At 38.5% G+C, this 18611-nt stretch overlaps 1 non-coding gene across 1 annotated transcript; it reads right to left on the reverse strand.

Moving 5' to 3' along the window:
- Window positions 1–221: 221 nt before the first annotated feature.
- LOC106151907 (uncharacterized) lies at window positions 222–18270 on the reverse strand. The gene is made up of 7 exons (XR_015334995.1): window positions 18184–18270; window positions 6342–6448; window positions 5825–5980; window positions 5511–5654; window positions 3195–4984; window positions 2967–3069; window positions 222–755 (listed from the first exon to the last, which is right to left on the reverse strand). It is a non-coding gene; the product is annotated as an uncharacterized LOC106151907 (transcript).
- Between the last annotated feature and the right edge of the window lie 341 nt (window positions 18271–18611).

Here is an 18611-nt window from a genome sequence, read left to right on the forward strand (position 1 = left end):
TCATTGTAAATGGAGCTAACCAGTGCAAGACACACATATATTAAATTTTTCGTTTTTTAGCGGATATATTTTTTCCTTGATGTTACAAATCTAACTCCTACAAACAAATACATGTATGTTGCCAACAAATATTACAAACGGATGTTTTCATTCATATCATTTTATATATGTATTTTCCAGCATGAAAAGTAAAATTTCATTATTTTTGCTTTGAGCTTATTGTCCATTATTTATCACAAAGCTAAAGTGTCAGCGATTTTATACAAATTACGAAAGCTTCCAAGCAGTAAATATTTTTATACATGACGCATTTGTAAAAAACACATATTAGTGGTGCCTCATGCTATTAATAACTTGTTAATGTAGCGCAAAACACACATCTCACAAACAGCCACGTAAATTTTAAAGAAACAAACGCCCATTTTACCATGTCACCAAAGCGTTGACCACATTCTTGCAGCTCTGGTGGTGATCAGCTAATTAGTAGCAAATGTTCTCATCTGGTCTTTTCTTTTTCAGATGACAATATACTATTATATATTATTTTCATAAAATCGCCTTTTATGTTTGACGATCTGAGATCATACTGTTATATTTCCAACTTCAACAAGTTGCCTCTATGCAATTTATTTCATGAAGCGGACGTTTCAAATCACTCCCTTATTTGAGCGGCATGTGCCCTACTGTGGAAGAGTCTTCTTCTGTTAGACCCAGTTCTGCAAAGCAGGAAAACCCTCCCTTCGTCAACTGTTTAACTGAAATAGTGATTATTTTTCTTTTATATAAAAAATGATTAAAAAAGGCATTAAGTGTAGATGTATCTATTTACGGTGGCCCACAAGTGCACTCCAAATTCCAAACGACACTCCCAATTCTAAACCTCACACCGAATACTTAAACTTCACTCTCAATTCTTAAACCCCACTCCGAATTCGTAAACCCCACTCCGAATTCGTAAACCTCACTCCAAATTGAAAAAGCTCACTCCGAATTCGCAAACCTCACTCCGAATTCGTAAACCCCACTCCAAATTCGTAAACCTCACTCCGATTTGAAAAAGCTCACTCCGAATTCGTAAACCTCACTCCGAACTGAAAAAGCTCACTCCGAATTCGTAAACCTCACTCCGAATTCATATTTTAACCCCGTTCACTGCCGTATAAAGTCGGAAGTAATATTCTAAGATGGGCTAGGGGATTTTGCCAATAGAGGGCTTCGTGTGAAAACTAGTTATTTTTCATACAACTTGGTGCGCTGTATTCCCATTCACAAAATGATGACGTAGACGTATGACCCTTTTAAGCTCAAGGTAATAGAAGAAATGAAGAAAATAGGGATAAACATACATGTACTTAACAGCAAGTCACAATTAAAATATATTATGTTTACGTGTTTTCTTGTGTGTGTCGTTGTAAGGAATTATACATGTATTATGAATATGAGAACAGAATTACGAGTTGAAACAGCGTTGGAAGGAACAGATTTATGCACTACATGTATGTAAATAAACGTGCGTTATTTATTATTTACAACTTCAAGCATTTTCACATGATTATTTTGAAATGAATGTTTAATACAGATAAAACATGTTTCAGGGTGTCGACATTGGCTTATATTATTTATAAATGGGCAAAACAATCCGTATTATCATATACTGTAGGCCTACACATGTACCTGTTATATAACCGAGTATACTTGATAATAGTAATTAGTAGCCCCTCACTCTTTTGCAGCTGAAATATTCATCTAAGATCATAGATAATCTAATAATTGAAGATCATAGATAATCTAATAATTGAAATTAATCAGATTAATTACACTTTATTAATCGATTTCGAATGAATAACATGCAGTGGTGGATGGGGGGGGGAGGCGTGTGAGGGGGGTCTTGACCCCCCTTTTGAATTCTGTAAAAAAAAAAAAAACACCAATGTTAAAATTAGAATTTTGAATAATAGTTCTAAAATGTACCAAATAGCACTGTTCGCCCTATAAGGGGGGGGGGGGCAGCTCTGCATGTGCAGCCTGTCATTCCCAAAAAAAAAAAAAAAAAAAAAAAAAACAGATCCCCCTTCAAATAATCCTGGATCCACCCCTGACACGTATGGATTATTAGTAGTATCAATCCTATGTTGAGAAAATTGGGAGCAGTGTCACTTAATTTGTCCTTTTATTTATAATGGTAAACCTGTAAATTGCTTCTTGCCCCCAATTTGTGTCCCTGGCGAGAGAGAGTGAATTGACCTTGTGACGTAAACTGTTGGTTTATTTTCGTAAGGTATGTATCACGCAAACCAAAATGTAACACAATTCGCACTGTTTGCTAAAACTCTCTCGAACCTTTCACTGGAAGCGCCCAGCTAAAAAAAATTATTTGTCCCAGACGAATTACTGTTTCATAAGATTTCTCGAAGAGAACTTTGATGAGAATTGGCATAGTGGAATTGGGAGTGAGCTTTTTGAATTCGGAGTGAGGTTTACGAATTCGGAGTGAGGTTTGCGAATTCGGAGTGAGTTTCTTTAATTCGGAGTGAGGTTTATGAATTCGGAGTGAGGTTTGCGAATTCGGAGTGAGTTTTTTCAATTTGGAGTGAGGTTTACGAATTCGGAGTGAGGTTTGCGAATTCGGAGTGGGGTTTACGAATTCGGAGTGAGGTTTACGAATTCGGTGTGAGGTTTAGAATTGGGAGTGTCGTTTGGAATTTGGAGTGCACTTGTGGGCCACCGCATCTATTAGCAAATCATACATAAGACCAATTTCGAAACTTCAAATTAAAGTTCAGATTTACTTCCTTGTCATTGTGTCGACTTCAGTTCAGATGTGTACGTGTTTGAATTGTAAATATATTATAAATAAGAAGTTGGTTGTAAAGTTATCACATCATGTCCAGCTTAAAATACCATTAAGTTAAGAAATGGCTGTGGTGACTATTAAAATAGATAAAGAAATGAAGGCATGTGCATACTTAAGTCTTTAAGCTGGGTCTTCAAGGCATTAACTGTAATGTCATTGTCAAGTCCATGCACCAGTACATCTTCCATTTCTTTGAATGGCTTTTGGATAGTATCCTGTTAGAAGAGAAACGATGTAATTTCAATTTTGAGAAATTATAAATAAGTGTTCAGGCATACCTACTTATCATCTCATAATTAAATTGCAAAAAAAAAAAAAAAAAAAAAAAATGAACACCTACTCTAAAGAATTTCACTATCTCAGCCTTCTCCAAGAAAGCAACAGTGAGGTCCTGGTGGTTGAGTTTTGCCACGTCCAGTGGGGTGTCGCCATCATCATCTGCCGCCTTGGTGTCCGCCTCAGCTTCCACCAGTAGTTTCACAATTTCTCTGTTACCTTGCATGCAGGCCAAATGCAGCGGCGTCAGTTTATAAGCATCGCGGACGTCTGTGGCAGCCCCAAGCTCCAGAAGTTTCTCCACCACAGCGGGGTGTTGTTTTAGAACTGCGTGGTGGAGCGGGGCTAGATCCTCGTGTGCGGAATCTGCAAATGTTACATACGTCTCTTGAATCTTCTTTACAATGTCATCGGGGGGTTCTTTTCCCCATCCTGAGTGCAGCACTTTCCCGTAATCTTCCACATCTAAAATTGTAACATTTAGTTTTACCGAGAAGTCAGCAAAAAGCTTCCTCTTGACCAGAACATAATGCCACGCGGGTCTTTCTCTATCCTTACCCCACACCTTATACACGATAGTCCCTTTGTAGAGATGACCTCGTTAGTCAATCAGTGTACGCTTTCTTCTCAGAATGGCATTTAAACATTGCACTTGCCCACTCTTTGCTGCCATGTGTGCTAGATTTTCGCCTTTGTTATTTAGGATGGTTGGATCTGCTCCGCCTTCATCTAACAGACATTCCACAACATCCAAGTTGTCCTTGTTGAGAACTGCGATATGTAAAGCCGTGTCTCCATCGTTGTTCTGAATATTTGGGTCAGCATTATGTTCATTTATCAAACATTTAACCACATCTACATGACCATTTCCAGATGCTACATAGAGAGCTGTGTTTCCGTCCTTGTTCTGAATATTTGGGTCAGCATTATGTTCATTTATCAAACACTTCACCACATCTACATGGCCATTTCCAGCTGCTACATAAAGAGCTATGTTCCCGTGCTTGTTCTCATAATTGACATCGATTCCAACCATTGTTGCTATTTCTTTCACTAACTCGACTTGACCGCCCCATGCGGCACACACCAGGGTATTGCTGGTCACAGGTAAACCATGGCGCTGCAGCCTGTTGTATATGTCTCTGTAGTTACCCATCGCTGCGGCATCGAGGCACGTTATGTCTCCCGTATCTGACACCACACTTTTCTTGATGTCTATATTCGGTAGATCAGTGAGGTACTCCACCACGTCATCGTACCCCATCCTACAGGCACGACCCAGGGCTGTTTCACCATCATCTGTGACAGCATTCAGGTCTGCACCCATTTCGAGAAGCAGCTTCACGCCATCTAGGAATCCTACACCGGCGGCATAGTGCAGCGGGGTAAAATTATCTGAGTCAGTAATATTTACCAAATTATGGTCACGAGTGCAGAATTCTTTTAACTTATCAATGTTTTGACTCCTTACAACCTTGTGGATTACATTCATTCCACTATCAGTTTTTTTAAATGAATCAATTCGGTCTGCCACTCTCTCGTTGTGTCTCTTCAAAGCTATCTCTTTTGCAGTACAACCCTCCAGCTCACCAGGGTGAGTGCCACTTGTGACCTGAGTGGAAAGTGTCGACAAATCAAAATGTCGAAATATTGTGACAACTGCATTTACGTTATTGTGAAACGCTGCGACATGTAGCACATTAAATCCGTTGTCATCCCTGTACTCCAGGACTTTGTTTCTGTCCACCTGGCGGGCAGTCCTATCTAGCTCGTACCAAAGCTTAGGCTGTGAGATGAGTGAAGACAGTCGACGTAATGGATCATGTGTCACTGAAATATCTTCCGTTTTTTCTGCTGAAATGAAGGTACACAAACGGTTTAATGCCATACTTTTTTGTCTTCTATAATAAGGATACTAACATTTATGTACATTTTATGAATTTATTTGTCTTTTTTTCTTGATAAAATCATCACCATCTTGATATTATTAACTTTTGAATGGTCTGTGATACAATATTTAAATATTTAAATTAAATATTCAATATTCGCATATCAACATCATATTCATAATGCAGTATGAGAAAAAAAAAGAAAATATATTTGAACATAGATATTTTGGTTGAAATTCCTTTCACTTCTAGATAAAACGAAGCAGAATTTGGATGAGTAGAACTGACATCACTTTTTTACTTAATCCAAAAATGAAAATCCATTCTCCTACATAAAGCATTATATAACGTGTATAGAATACACCTGAGGAGTAGTGTGTGTGTGTGTGTGTGTGTGTGTGTGTGTGTGTGCGATGCGGGTGTCATTTCTCCACTGTTGGAAAGAGAGGGGGCGGATTCCTGTATCCGTCCATGAATGTGACAACTCTTACCTTGCACCGACATGCCAACCTGTGCATCTTCTACATCCCCTGTATAATCTGCCTGAAGAAACCTGTTGCTGTCTCCTATTTGGATGTTTTGGCTTTGTTTGACGCTGATCGTCTGTATATGTGGGCTAGTCAGTTTACTTGGCACTGTAATAGAGCATTAACTTAGTTTGACATGTGAAATTAAACTTGGTCAAGTCTAATTGGATTGGCCAATGTTTAGGCTTTGTCTTGGGAGTAAACAGCTTCATTAAAGAGATCATAACTTAAAGTAAATGTTAACGTTTCAGACCGTTTGTTCTTTTGTTTTATTGTACCTTCTTCCGGAGCCCATGATTCTTGTCTTGTCAGATTCAGGATCATCAGCTCTAAAACATCTCTTTTCTTAGCTATGCCATGAAGAACGTCTTCTTTGGTTATCCTAGCTCCTTCCCTTTCCAGAACAACAGAGAGCTGGTCATCTTGTCCAAAATCTAACAGGGAGAAGCAGATTACATACAAAAATTAAATGGAGCGTTCCCCTATCCTTTCGACACATTAAAAAGAATGCAAGTACATCTGTGTAGGCAATCTACATGTTGTAATCTTCAATGGTTTCTGGAAAGTTTTGGCTCATTGTAATGCAGGTTTTCAAGATCACGCACACAAGCACACAGACACACACTCACTCACACACACACACACACACACACACACACACACACCTACACACACACACACACTTTTTATGCGTCGTCTATTTACATGATTGATTTTATTGTTTATTGTTTAACAGAAAGTCGTATGTTTAAAAAAGGTTCAACAAGAACACCTAATGGAAAAGACTGTACTAACCAAAGAGTTTCCTGGCGTCGTGTAGAAGCGTCTCCATTGTTGTTAGCATGCATGTTTCCCTCTTCTGACGGTCACATGAGTAGATGATACAGGGGGTGCCCATCTTTCTAAATGAAAATAATAAGTAATACCTCCAAGAAAGTGTGTACATGTATTTGTCTGTCGTCTTATATAACGTTCATAAAATAATAGGTAATATATATTTATATACAAATATAAATTAAAGAGTTCAAAGTTCAAATCTTTTCATCCATTTTCTGAATATTTCTTAGTGTAATGATGCAACTCGTGGATAGATAATATTAATTTTATTAAACAAATTGTTTTCATGGAGTACAAGTACATAAAATTTTCGTGATAGAAGTACAGAACAATTTATTAAAATCTGATCAAATTATATCTCTAGGTAAAGCAGGGGTAAGCAGATTATCTCACTCATCCAGGTAGCCCTTTGATGAATTAACTGTTATTTTTAATTGTTTTATTTCTCCCTCCTTGATTGAATAAGTCTTGAATCAATGTGCATCTCTAGGGAGAGGTAGGAATCGTCCGGGGGGAATTGTCCGGGGGGGGGGGGGGGAATAGTCCGGGGGGGGGGGGAAATTGTCCTAGAATCCGTTCATAGACATAGATTCACAAAATAAAAAGGTTACTGTAATAAGTGGTGCTGATATTTAATTTCCTAAATGTAACATGAGCACATCTCCCAGCAGGCATAGTCGCGTTGGATCAACGTTGAAAACAGGTTGATACGTTGAATAACCGTTAATCTACCTAAATTCAACGTAAAATCAACGTTGATCCAGCCACGTCAAAACACCTTCATAATGTGACGTTGACTCAACGTTGTATTTTGGTCATTGACACAACCTTGCAGACATGGATTGTAATTAAAAATATTAATTATTGAAAACATGATACTTTGTTTATCAATACTGTAACTAACTTTATCAAAATAATAAAAAACAAGGCAGCAAAGCTGTCAAATGTACAGACAAAGTACAGAAAATAAAGATGCAAATAAGTGAAAAATTAAATTTTCACAAAAAACTGTTAAATTGCCAGAAAAATTTACCAAACAGACTGCGTTGCCTATTGAAGCTGTATGTTAGACCCATGTTTCTTTCCTGTAAGTTTGAGAACAGTAAGTGACATGATTTCCCTTAAATGGTCATCATAGGAGCAGTGCCCAAAATAGGGGTTTCTTCAAATTTTGATGCAATATTACATAATGTTTAACAGCTTAATGACCATCAATTTTTAATTATAAAATATTTGTTTCACAGATATTCAGAAAATGTGACTAGCAAGGTCTTCAGGCCCATGGAACTTCAAAGTCACGCCTTGAAAATGCCAAAATGTAAACAAGACAGCACTGTTCTGAAATGGGTTTATTTCCATTTTTAACACTTTTTTAACATAAAACAAAATAAACATTTTACTGCCTTTTTATATGACCAACTAAGAAAATTGATGAGATGGGAAAAGTATCAATAGAACAGTGTTAAATGTCCAATTTCCTCCATTCTGAGATTCTGAACATAGTGGATGATTGAATCTGACAAACTGCAATGATATGAGTTTATTTCCATTTTTGACACTTTATTACACAATACATGATAACAAGTTTACCATGTTTTTTACATAATCAACTAACAATGTTGTAACGATGCAGGAAATATCAAACAAACACTTTTAGGCATCTTATTAGTTAAATAATGAGACTGTTAACATGCCTTATAATTGAATCTGAGGAAATGTGAAAAACAGTATAACTTCTAAAATAATGGCCCGATTATGCTGATTTTCGAACTCAACCTGCGTTTTAGTAAGATTGACCACTCCTGTGAGTATAATTACAATTGGCCAATCCGTTTTTCTTATATTGTGTTATTAGTGTTGTATTTATATTGAAAATAGTGAAAAAAAAGCATAAATTCCCTAAAAATGGCCCAAGCATGCTGATTTTCGAACTTGACCTGCATATTATGAATATTCATCAGTTCTGTAAGTTTCAAGTCAAAAGGTAAAATGGTTTTCCACTTATTGTGTTATCGGTGCTGCATATATGCTGAAAAAAGTGAAAAAACAGCATAAATTCCCTAAAAGTGACCCGATCATGCTGATTTTCGAACTTGACCTGCGTATTATGAATATTCATCAGTTCTGTAAGTTTCAAGTCAAAAGGTAAAATGGTTTTCCACTTATCGTGTTATCGGTGCTGCATATATGCTGAAAAAAGTGAAAAAACAGCATAAATTCCCTAAAAGTGACCCGATCATGCTGATTTTCGAACTTGACCTGCGTATTATGAATATTCATCAGTTCTGCAAGTTTCAAGTCAAAAGGTAAAATGGTTTTCCACTTATCGTGTTATCGGTAAAAGTGCACGGCGACGACGGCGACGACGGCGACGACAGACGCAGATGATGGCTATATGTACAGACACATCTGTGTCTGTACATAAAAAGTGTTTTAAAGTAAAAGTGACAGTTGTTTTGTGTCTTTAGTGAACTAGTGCATTTTCTTAACTTGTTATTCAGAAATACATTCCAATAAACTGAATTCCTTGCAAGGTCAACTAACATTTTTTGTTGTAAATGTGATGGAGTGAAGTTAATAAAGTTGACAGTTCTCGGTACCCTGTTCTAGATAGACAGGTTGAGGTGACTGTGACTTTGTTATATATTTATATATCTTAAAATAACTATATATATTAATCCAAACCTTGGAAATTTTGACTTAAAGGCCATACATATATACCCTATATATATTTAGTCATCAAACATGCCCTACTGCTAAACACATCCAGGCTAAAAGGGTGTACCATGCTTAGGTGCAAAACATTCTTTGGAGCTAAATGCGTTGAAAAAATCATACAAAGCAGGCACTTGGATGTTTTTACAGTGTACGTTATAATAATTGTGTACCTGTGTTTTGTACCAAAAATAAAACGTTTCAGGTCATTTTAATGTCTTTTCATGCAATAACGCTGTCTAACAACTGGGGTTGATACAATGTTGTTATCTGACGTTGAGTCAACTTTCAAATCCAATGTTTATCCAACGTATTATCAACATTATGGTTCAACCTTGTTTCAACGTTAAAACAACATAATTTCATCAGATTTATTCTCTTTGATATTTTCCAGATGCGACCAGGTGTGTAGGCCTTTTGTGTATACCTTATCAGTTAAAGAGCATTACCATCTTCTGGTTAAAGAGGAAACAGTATTTGAAGAGGAGCCACTGGCATCTCCAGTTATTACATATTCTGAGAACTTCATGGAGGCCACCTACTCTGTTAGGGCTAGACATGTGGTCAATGGGAGTTCTAAGGCTTCGTTCACATGCTAGAGAATAATGAGCATACTGTAGTTTTCATTCAAAGGTAATTGCTTACCAAGAGTACTTAGTCAGATGTTAGATGTAGCCAAAGGCTATGTTGCATCAGTACTTACCTGGAGAACATGTCATTCTCTATATGCACACTGTGTAGGCCTATATAGTGAATCATTCAGACACTGGACTTCACCCTGATAGGAGGTGTGCAAGACTTTTTATACCTGAGGTGACTTACATTTATTTACATATATCAGTATTTCATAATCTAGTTCTTTATTGAGTATTTCATATTTTTCCATTTATTATATTACTGAGTTTACTAATAGTTTGTTTGTATGCATTTCAGCCTTCATTGTTTCCAGTTAATAAAGATTGGAAATCAAATAGTGTCCATCTTATCTATGAAGGCTCAGGTATGACCATAGTCTACCGGTAAACAGTCCATCCTACAGGCCAGCATGCCAGTTGTAAAGTGCCCATTCCCAGACTGCACCTATGAGACAGAAGATGTGGCAGATACCATTGTCAACACACTATTGACAATACATGCACAAAGCCATAATGCCACTTCCTCTCAGTCATCTACAAAGGTCAAAACTGACAAGATTCGTCGCCCCACAATATCTACAGCGGGTACTAGTGAAGATTGGACTTACTTTCTGACTAGATGGAAAGAATATACCATAGCAACCAAAATTACTGGCCAAGATCGTGTAATACAATTACTGGAATGCTGTGATGAAACTCTTAGGAAAAATATCACCCGCTCAGCTGGTGGAACTCTTACAAACAAAAGTGAAGAAGAGGTACTATCTGCTATCAAGAGACTGGCAGTACGTGAAGAAAATCCCATGGTTGCCCGAGTCATTCTACATGAGATGCGGCAGGACAGAGAAGAACCAATTCGTCAGTTTGGGGCAAGAATCAAAGGTCAAGCTAGCATTTGTAAATTTACACTTAAATGCCCTAACTGTGAAACAGATGTAGATTACACAGATTGCATATTAAGGGACATTTTAAGTCGTGGCATAGCCGATAATGAAATCCAGCTAGACCTGCTTGGAAATATGAACCAGAACATGGACCTTGAAGATGTGTTCAGATTTATTGAATCTAAAGAATCTGGGAAACGTTCATCAGCGACATTAAATGCTTCCGAAGGTGCCCATGCCACTAGCTCGTACAGACGCGCTCAAAGGTATGCAAAGTCTGATAAAGCTGAGATATGCAGTTACTGTGGGGAAAAAGGCCATGGTATTAAAGCACCATTTCGCACACGTCAGAAAATGTGCCCAGCATACAACCATATCTGCAAATACTGTGAACGCAGTCACCATTTCGACCACATGTGTCGCAACAAGAACAAACCCAAGCTTGGTCCCCCATCTTCGTCCAATACCAAAACACAGTCAGTAACTAATCATGGGGAATCTGCTTTTATGGAGCATAGCAATGAGTCATTTTATACGCTATGCACAATAGGTGAATTGGACCACGACCGAGCTGCAAATGCCATTGCATTAGATCACCACCTATATAATCAGCTAAATGACAAGTGGATCAAAAGTAAATCAAGACCTCAACCATACATATCATTACAAGCCACTGTATCCTCTCAAGATTATTCTGATCTTGGCTTCAATGTAGACCTTCCAACTACATCTACAATGCTCAATGTAATGGCTGACACTGGATGTCAAAGCTGTCTTGCTGGTATTAAAGCAATCCAACCCCTTCAGTTAACTGAAAAGGATCTCATTCCAGTTAAAATGAAAATGCATGCAGCAAATAACAAAGGAATAAACATTCTGGGTGCTGTAATATTACGATTCTCTGGTGAAGACAAGCTTGGAAAACACCACACAACGAGACAGATCGTCTACATAACAGACAACTCAGACAGAATATTCCTCAGCAGAGAAGCATGCATTGACCTCGGTCTCATTTCCATTGACTTCCCTCAAGTTGGAGATGCTTGTCAAACAGCCGGTGATACAAAAAGATATGAAACAAATGCCGATTGTGAATGCCCAAAACGCCAACCTCCGCCTTCACGTCCAACATCTATTCCTTATCCAGCAACAGAAGAAAACCGTCAGCGGCTTCAGCAATGGCTTATTGACTATTACAGATCCAGCTCTTTTAACATGTGTACCCACCAGCCACTCACAATGATGAATGGATCCCCTATGAGACTAATGGTGGACTCTGAAGCAGAACCCAAAGCATACCATACCCCTTTACCAGTACCACTACACTGGCAAGACCAAGTCAAGGCTGGCTTAGACCAAGATGTGAAACTAGGTGTTATTGAACCCGTTCCACTAGGAGAACCAGTTACATGGTGCCATAGGATGGTCGTTTGTGCAAAGAAGAATGGCAAACTTCGCAGAACTGTTGATCTTCAAGCATTAAATGCCCATGCTAAACGTGAAACACATCATACTCAATCACCGTTTCATCAAGCAAGATCTGTTCCACAAGGTAAAAAGAAGACAGTCTTTGATGCATGGAACGGCTATCACAGCGTCCCACTTCATGAAGATGACAGACATCTCACCACATTCATAACACCATGGGGGCGCTATCGGTATTGCGTTGCTCCTCAAGGATATATCGCTTCTGGTGATGCCTACACCCACCGTTATGATGATATTGTTTCCAACATTCCCAGAAAAACTAAATGTGTAGATGATACTCTACTATGGGCAAATTCTATTGAAGAAAGCTTTTGGCAAGCTGTTGAATGGTTGGATATATGTGGAAAAAATGGGATAACTTTCAACATTGATAAATTTGTATTTGCTGCAGACCAGGTGGATTTTGCTGGATTCACAATAACAATGGACAGTGTAAAACCTTGTCCTAAATACCTGCAGGCAATTACAGAATTCCCAACACCTAAAAACATCACAGATGTACGTTCTTGGTTTGGTCTCCTAAATCAGGTTTCTTATGCCTTCAGCATGGCCAATAGGATGTTACCATTTCGTGAGCTACTCAAACCTGGCACGCCTTTCAAATGGACTGAAGAATTAGATAAAATTTTTCAGGAATCCAAACAAGTAATCATCAATGAAATAGAAGAGGGTGTCAAGATATACGACAAGAACAAAACAACTTGCCTAGCCACAGATTGGTCTAAAAGTGGAATAGGATTTTGGTTATTCCAGAAACATTGCAATTGTATAGTGGCAAAACCATTTTGCTGTAAAACGGGATGGAAAATTGTCCTTGTAGGTAGTAGATTCACACATCCTGCTGAATCCAGATATGCACCTGTGGAAGGGGAAGCACTAGCCGTGGCTTATGCTTTAGACAAAGCAAGATTCTTTGTTCTGGGATGCACTGACCTAGTGATAGCTGTTGACCATAAGCCACTTCTCAAAATCTTTGGAGACAGATCCCTTGATGCCATATCCAACACACGTCTCAGGAACCTCAAGGAACGTACTCTCCGTTACAGATTCCGTATCATTCATCTTCCAGGTGCTAAGCAGAAAGCCGCAGATGCAATATCTCGTCACCCAACAGGGGAACAGCACCCACCCAAAATGCAGCTTCAAGACGATATTTCTAGTACTGCTGAATCTTATGACTTACCTTATTCCGCTGACATCTTTCAATCTTTCATAGGAGGCATCAAACTAATGGATGGTGTAAATGATTACACTGACATTGAGGAAAATTTGATTGACTCTGCTATTTATGCCCTTGATTCCACAATTAAGTCAATTACATGGAACCAAGTTAGGCAGGCTACAGCAAGTGATGAAAATATGAATCAGCTACTGTCAATCATTGAGTCAGGAATCCCCAAACACCGCCATGAATTGCCACCTCCATTGCGTGAATACCACCAATTCAGGGAACACATCTACAGTGTTGATGGTGTTATTATTTACAAGGATCGCATTATTATACCACCATGCCTTAGGGAACAAATACTTTCTGCACTTCACGCTGCTCACCAAGGCATCTCATCCATGATATCCAGAGCAGAGGCTTCTGTATTCTGGCCAGGTATAACTGCGGACATCACTGCTGTACGTGCAAATTGTAACCATTGTCACCAGATTGCACCATCACAACCTTCTGCGCCACCCTACAATCCCATACCACCAAAGTATCCTTTCCAGTGCATCTGTGCAGATTTTTTCATGTTTAAGGGTACTCACTACTTGGTCATTGTTGACAGATACTCCAACTGGCCAATTGTAGAATATGCATCTGGAGGATCTAAAGGACTAATTACTAGTCTACGCCGTGCATTCTCTACTTATGGGATCCCAGAGGAATTGGCTTCCGATGGAGGCCCTGAATTCACTTCTTCTGAAACACGCAAATTCCTTGAAGATTGGGGTGTACATCACCGTTTATCATCTGTAGCATTTCCCCACAGCAATTGTCGCGCTGAAGTTGGTGTCAAAACAGTCAAACGATTGCTTATGAACAATACAGGACCAAATGGTGAGTTGGACACCAATTCAGTGCAGCGTGCAATATTACAGTACCGTAATACACCTGATCCAGATACAAAACTGTCCCCTGCAATGTGTATATTTGGAAGGCCAATAAGGGATTTTATTCCAATACTACCAGGTCGATACGAACCACATCCTACATGGAAATCAACATTAGCAGCACGTGAGGAAGCACTCCGTAACAGACATATGAAATCCGCAGAACACTGGAGTGAACACACTAGACGCCTACCACCACTTGCTATTGGAGACCACGTTCGTATTCAGAATCAGACTGGTCCGCATCCAAATAAATGGGACAAAACTGGCACTATTACTGAAGTAAAACAGTTTGACCAGTACCTGGTGAAAGTTGATGGATCTGGACGTGTGACACTACGCAATAGAAAATTCTTAAGGAAATTCATTCCGTATGTGTCATCTCTACCTCGTCACTCTATCATTGATGACCTAAAGCACAGATTTTACATACAACAGCCTACAGTAAACAATGACACACCTACATTCAGCAAATTACCAGAACCAGAATCTACCTTATTGAAAAATTCACATGAGTCAGTGGAGTCGGAAAAAACTGTCACCACAACTCTACCCATAGGACCAAATGAAACTGATGGAAAGTGTAAAGAAACAGGAACACTACCTTTAACACAACCATCTCATGAAACTCCTAAAGCACTTCCAAAACCACCACGGATGTTAACAAGACTTTTACCACACAACAAACCCGGACTAAAGGAATCAAATGAAGGACTACGCAGATCTGTAAGACTAAATAAAAACTAACTTTAACCGTCTTTAATGTTTAAAAGACTGGGGGGGCATAGAGAATAATGAGCATACTGTAGTTTTCATTCAAAGGTAATTGCTTACCAAGAGTACTTAGTCAGATGTTAGATGTAGCCAAAGGCTATGTTGCATCAGTACTTACCTGGAGAACATGTCATTCTCTATATGCACACTGTGTAGGCCTATATAGTGAATCATTCAGACACTGGACTTCACCCTGATAGGAGGTGTGCAGGACTTTTTATACCTGAGGTGACTTACATTTATTTACATATATCAGTATTTCATAATCTAGTTCTTTATTGAGTATTTCATATTTTTCCATTTATTATATTACTGAGTTTACTAATAGTTTGTTTGTATGCATTTCAGCCTTCATTGTTTCCAGTTAATAAAGATTGGAAATCAAATAGTGTCCATCTTATCTACATGCAATGTCTATTTTCTATTTTCTATTTTCGGTTTGTCTTATGATCACGGTCTGTGCACTGAATATCCCGCGGCGTAATTACTGGCAGCGCGAGCCAGTTACTATAAGTTACTATAAGTAACTGGCTCGCGCTGCCAGTAATTACGCCGCGGGATATTCAGTAATTACTGGCAGCGGCGTAATTACTGGCAGCGCGAGCCAGTTACTTATAGTAACTTATAGTAACTGGCTCGCGCTGCCAGTAATTACGCCGCGGGATATTCAGTGCACAGACCGTGATCATAAGACATACCGAAAATAGAAAATAGAAAATAGACATTGCATGTGAACGAAGCCTAATAATATAATTCAGGGTGACACTGTCTGATTGGTGACATATTTAGTTTTTAATCTAGTTTATCCTACAAACATAAGTGCAACACTAACATTCATTCAAAAAGTTCTTGTTGACCACCAAGACAAGGTGAAGGTAATGCCGAAATTGCACAATTAAACCCCCTTTACACTGGACGGCGTCCTTTCTGCGTCCTTTGTTCGACCATAAAACTGGCCACGACGCCGTTGGGCGCTCAAAGAACACACGGTGATCGATAAGGTCGCACACAGAACGTTCAAGCATCGCCGATGACGCCATGGTCGCTGCAACGTTCTAAGCATGTTCAAAACAATCGCAGAGAGAACGTCATTGAGGATGGACGCTGCAAGGTCGCTCAAGGGACGCAGAGAGAACGCACAATACATCGCCGTGGTCGCAGAAAGGAGGCACAAGCATCGCTTTGGTTCTAGAATGAATACTCAACGATCGGCCAGTAGTCGGCACGTTAAGTATAATTTTTATTTTAATTTTACTTTTAATTTTATTCAAATTGTGTAAGAATTGAGAAAGTTTGGGTCTGTTTTCCCTTTTTGCACTGACAGGGCCTTTAAACTGTAAATGCAATTTTTATGTTTGAAACACTCTTTTAACAAAGGAATTTTGTATATTAAGTTTACTCCTACCCCCTTTATATTGCATGCTATGCTGAAATGTTTTTGTAAATTTTGCAACATTGTATGACTATTTTTTCTGTAAACGAAGATGGGGACCACCAGATTATCCATATTTCATATTTGTGTGTGTCCCAGCAAATATCACGCCATAGAAAAATAGTTTTGTACTGGTATAATTTTTCTGTCAGTAGTACAGCATTATGACACCTCTAGTCTTGTAATGAGTATACAGAATAATGATGATCAGGAACTGTGGTGCTCTTAGCTGGACTATTTCCATCTGTTCGAAGCATAATATAGTACCGCTATTTTGCCTGTACTATTAATGAAGAACATACATCTTTTTGGGAGCCTAAAAGATTTATTCGTATATTCTTATTTTCCAGTTACAATGTATTCTCTTTTATCCTATAGATCGTCATTCCAATGTCATGATGTATCACAAAGTCTTTCTCCTACATTACCTTATTTGGTAATGTAATAATTCCTCAGCTCTTACACAATGTCTATGATTATCCCTTTTTCCATAACTTTCCATCATTACATCATTACCAAAATATAATCATTCTCTTATTAGGCAATGGTATGTTACTTGACCTTAGGTCGCCATTTCTATTAATACAGATTTTTCATTGTATCATCCTGAAGGAATGATAACTATACTCCCTTATTCTTTTGTTATTATTGAACAACACATGCACTTTTTAACTCTCTTACTTACACTGTTTAACCTCTTAACAAATGTATATTGTATCAGTTTTGAAAGGTACAATATATTCATTACGATCACAACTTTGTATCTGTACTTTTAATCATTTTCATTACGATGTAATGCTGCTTATATTGCAAAGTTTCTATCGGCACTATACATATTATTTTTCATTTGGGGTGATAGCTATGAACGCAATCTATGATTATTCATACATAAAATAGTATGCCGTTTTTTACAGGGGATCCCTTTGAGTGTACTGCCAAAAGTTAAGTAAAACCCATTTCAATCCACAAGAAAATACACCAGTCCCTCCCAAGGGATCGCCCTTCGACGATCGTCATTATGTCCAAGACTGAAAGCACTACAGCTCTGTGTGAGGGGGGGGGGAGTTGAGCAAACTGCCCTTTTAGCCAGAAAACCCTACATGGAATTGAATTTTGATCTAGGTTTAATGTCATTTCTCAACTAGGTATCAAAATGTTCACTTTCCTTTGGAAAAAAATTCAAGTTGCTGGCCACTGGCCTGACAGGCCTACTACGATGACATGGTTGAACGAGAGGTCGTAACGTTGGCAAGCACTGTCAACTTGCATCCTGCGAGGACAGGTGCACTTGTAAAAGAAGGCATAAGAAGGCATAATTCAAGACACGATCACCTCAATTCCTGAGGACACACTGCAGTTTTCCTTTCGACACGATTAGGACAACAATCACCTCAGCTCCCCGATGACAGATTGCAGTTTTCCCTTCGACACGATGAGGATAATATGCATGTACATGACGATGCATTAGTGACACTGTGGTGTTAAAGCGCGTTAAAGGCCGCATTCAAAACATAGAATAACTAGCCCACGGGTCAAATATGACGACTTACTAAAAAGCTTGAGGTCTCATCCGCTAATAGACACTGAATAGATTCCCCGTGGGGAAGTATTCAAGTAGGATGGCCATATTTGACCCTCGGACTAGCTAGTTCACAGTTCGGAATGCCATCTTATTCACATTGGACTTCATCGGTTACAAACTGCACGCCCACGCTGCAGTAAGCTGATTCGTTCCATTTTTCAAGAAAAAAAAGGAATAAAATACTTACTATTTCGCGTAAATCTTCTCAGCGTCTATTTCGTGACTTTCAATTGAGCATGCATAGGGTCCTTAAGTGATTGAAGGACGGGAGCTGTGTCATCGATATATTAAATCAAGTAAACAGATAATCACCAGGTCAACGAAAGTAAACGCCAAGCGATAGGCATGAATCATAACGTTTTGATTGATAAATTACTGATGGAGGACGGATAAATGTATGAGGAGTACCCCCTGGATACGGGTAATCGTTTTTATTTGTTCTTGTGCTGTGAATGTATTAAACAAGTTAATCTAAACAATGAAGCAGTACAATAAATCTTTAAAATTAATCTTAGCAGTCCAAGTAGTGTTAATCATTAAATACACATATACCACTTGTTACCATCCACGTATTGATAAATTAATCAAATAGATAATAGCAAACAAGCATATAGA

This window comes from Lingula anatina, chromosome 6, assembly GCF_051362555.1.
Source record: "Lingula anatina isolate TDL-2025a chromosome 6, LinAna3.0, whole genome shotgun sequence".
Taxonomy (NCBI): domain Eukaryota; kingdom Metazoa; phylum Brachiopoda; class Lingulata; order Lingulida; family Lingulidae; genus Lingula; species Lingula anatina.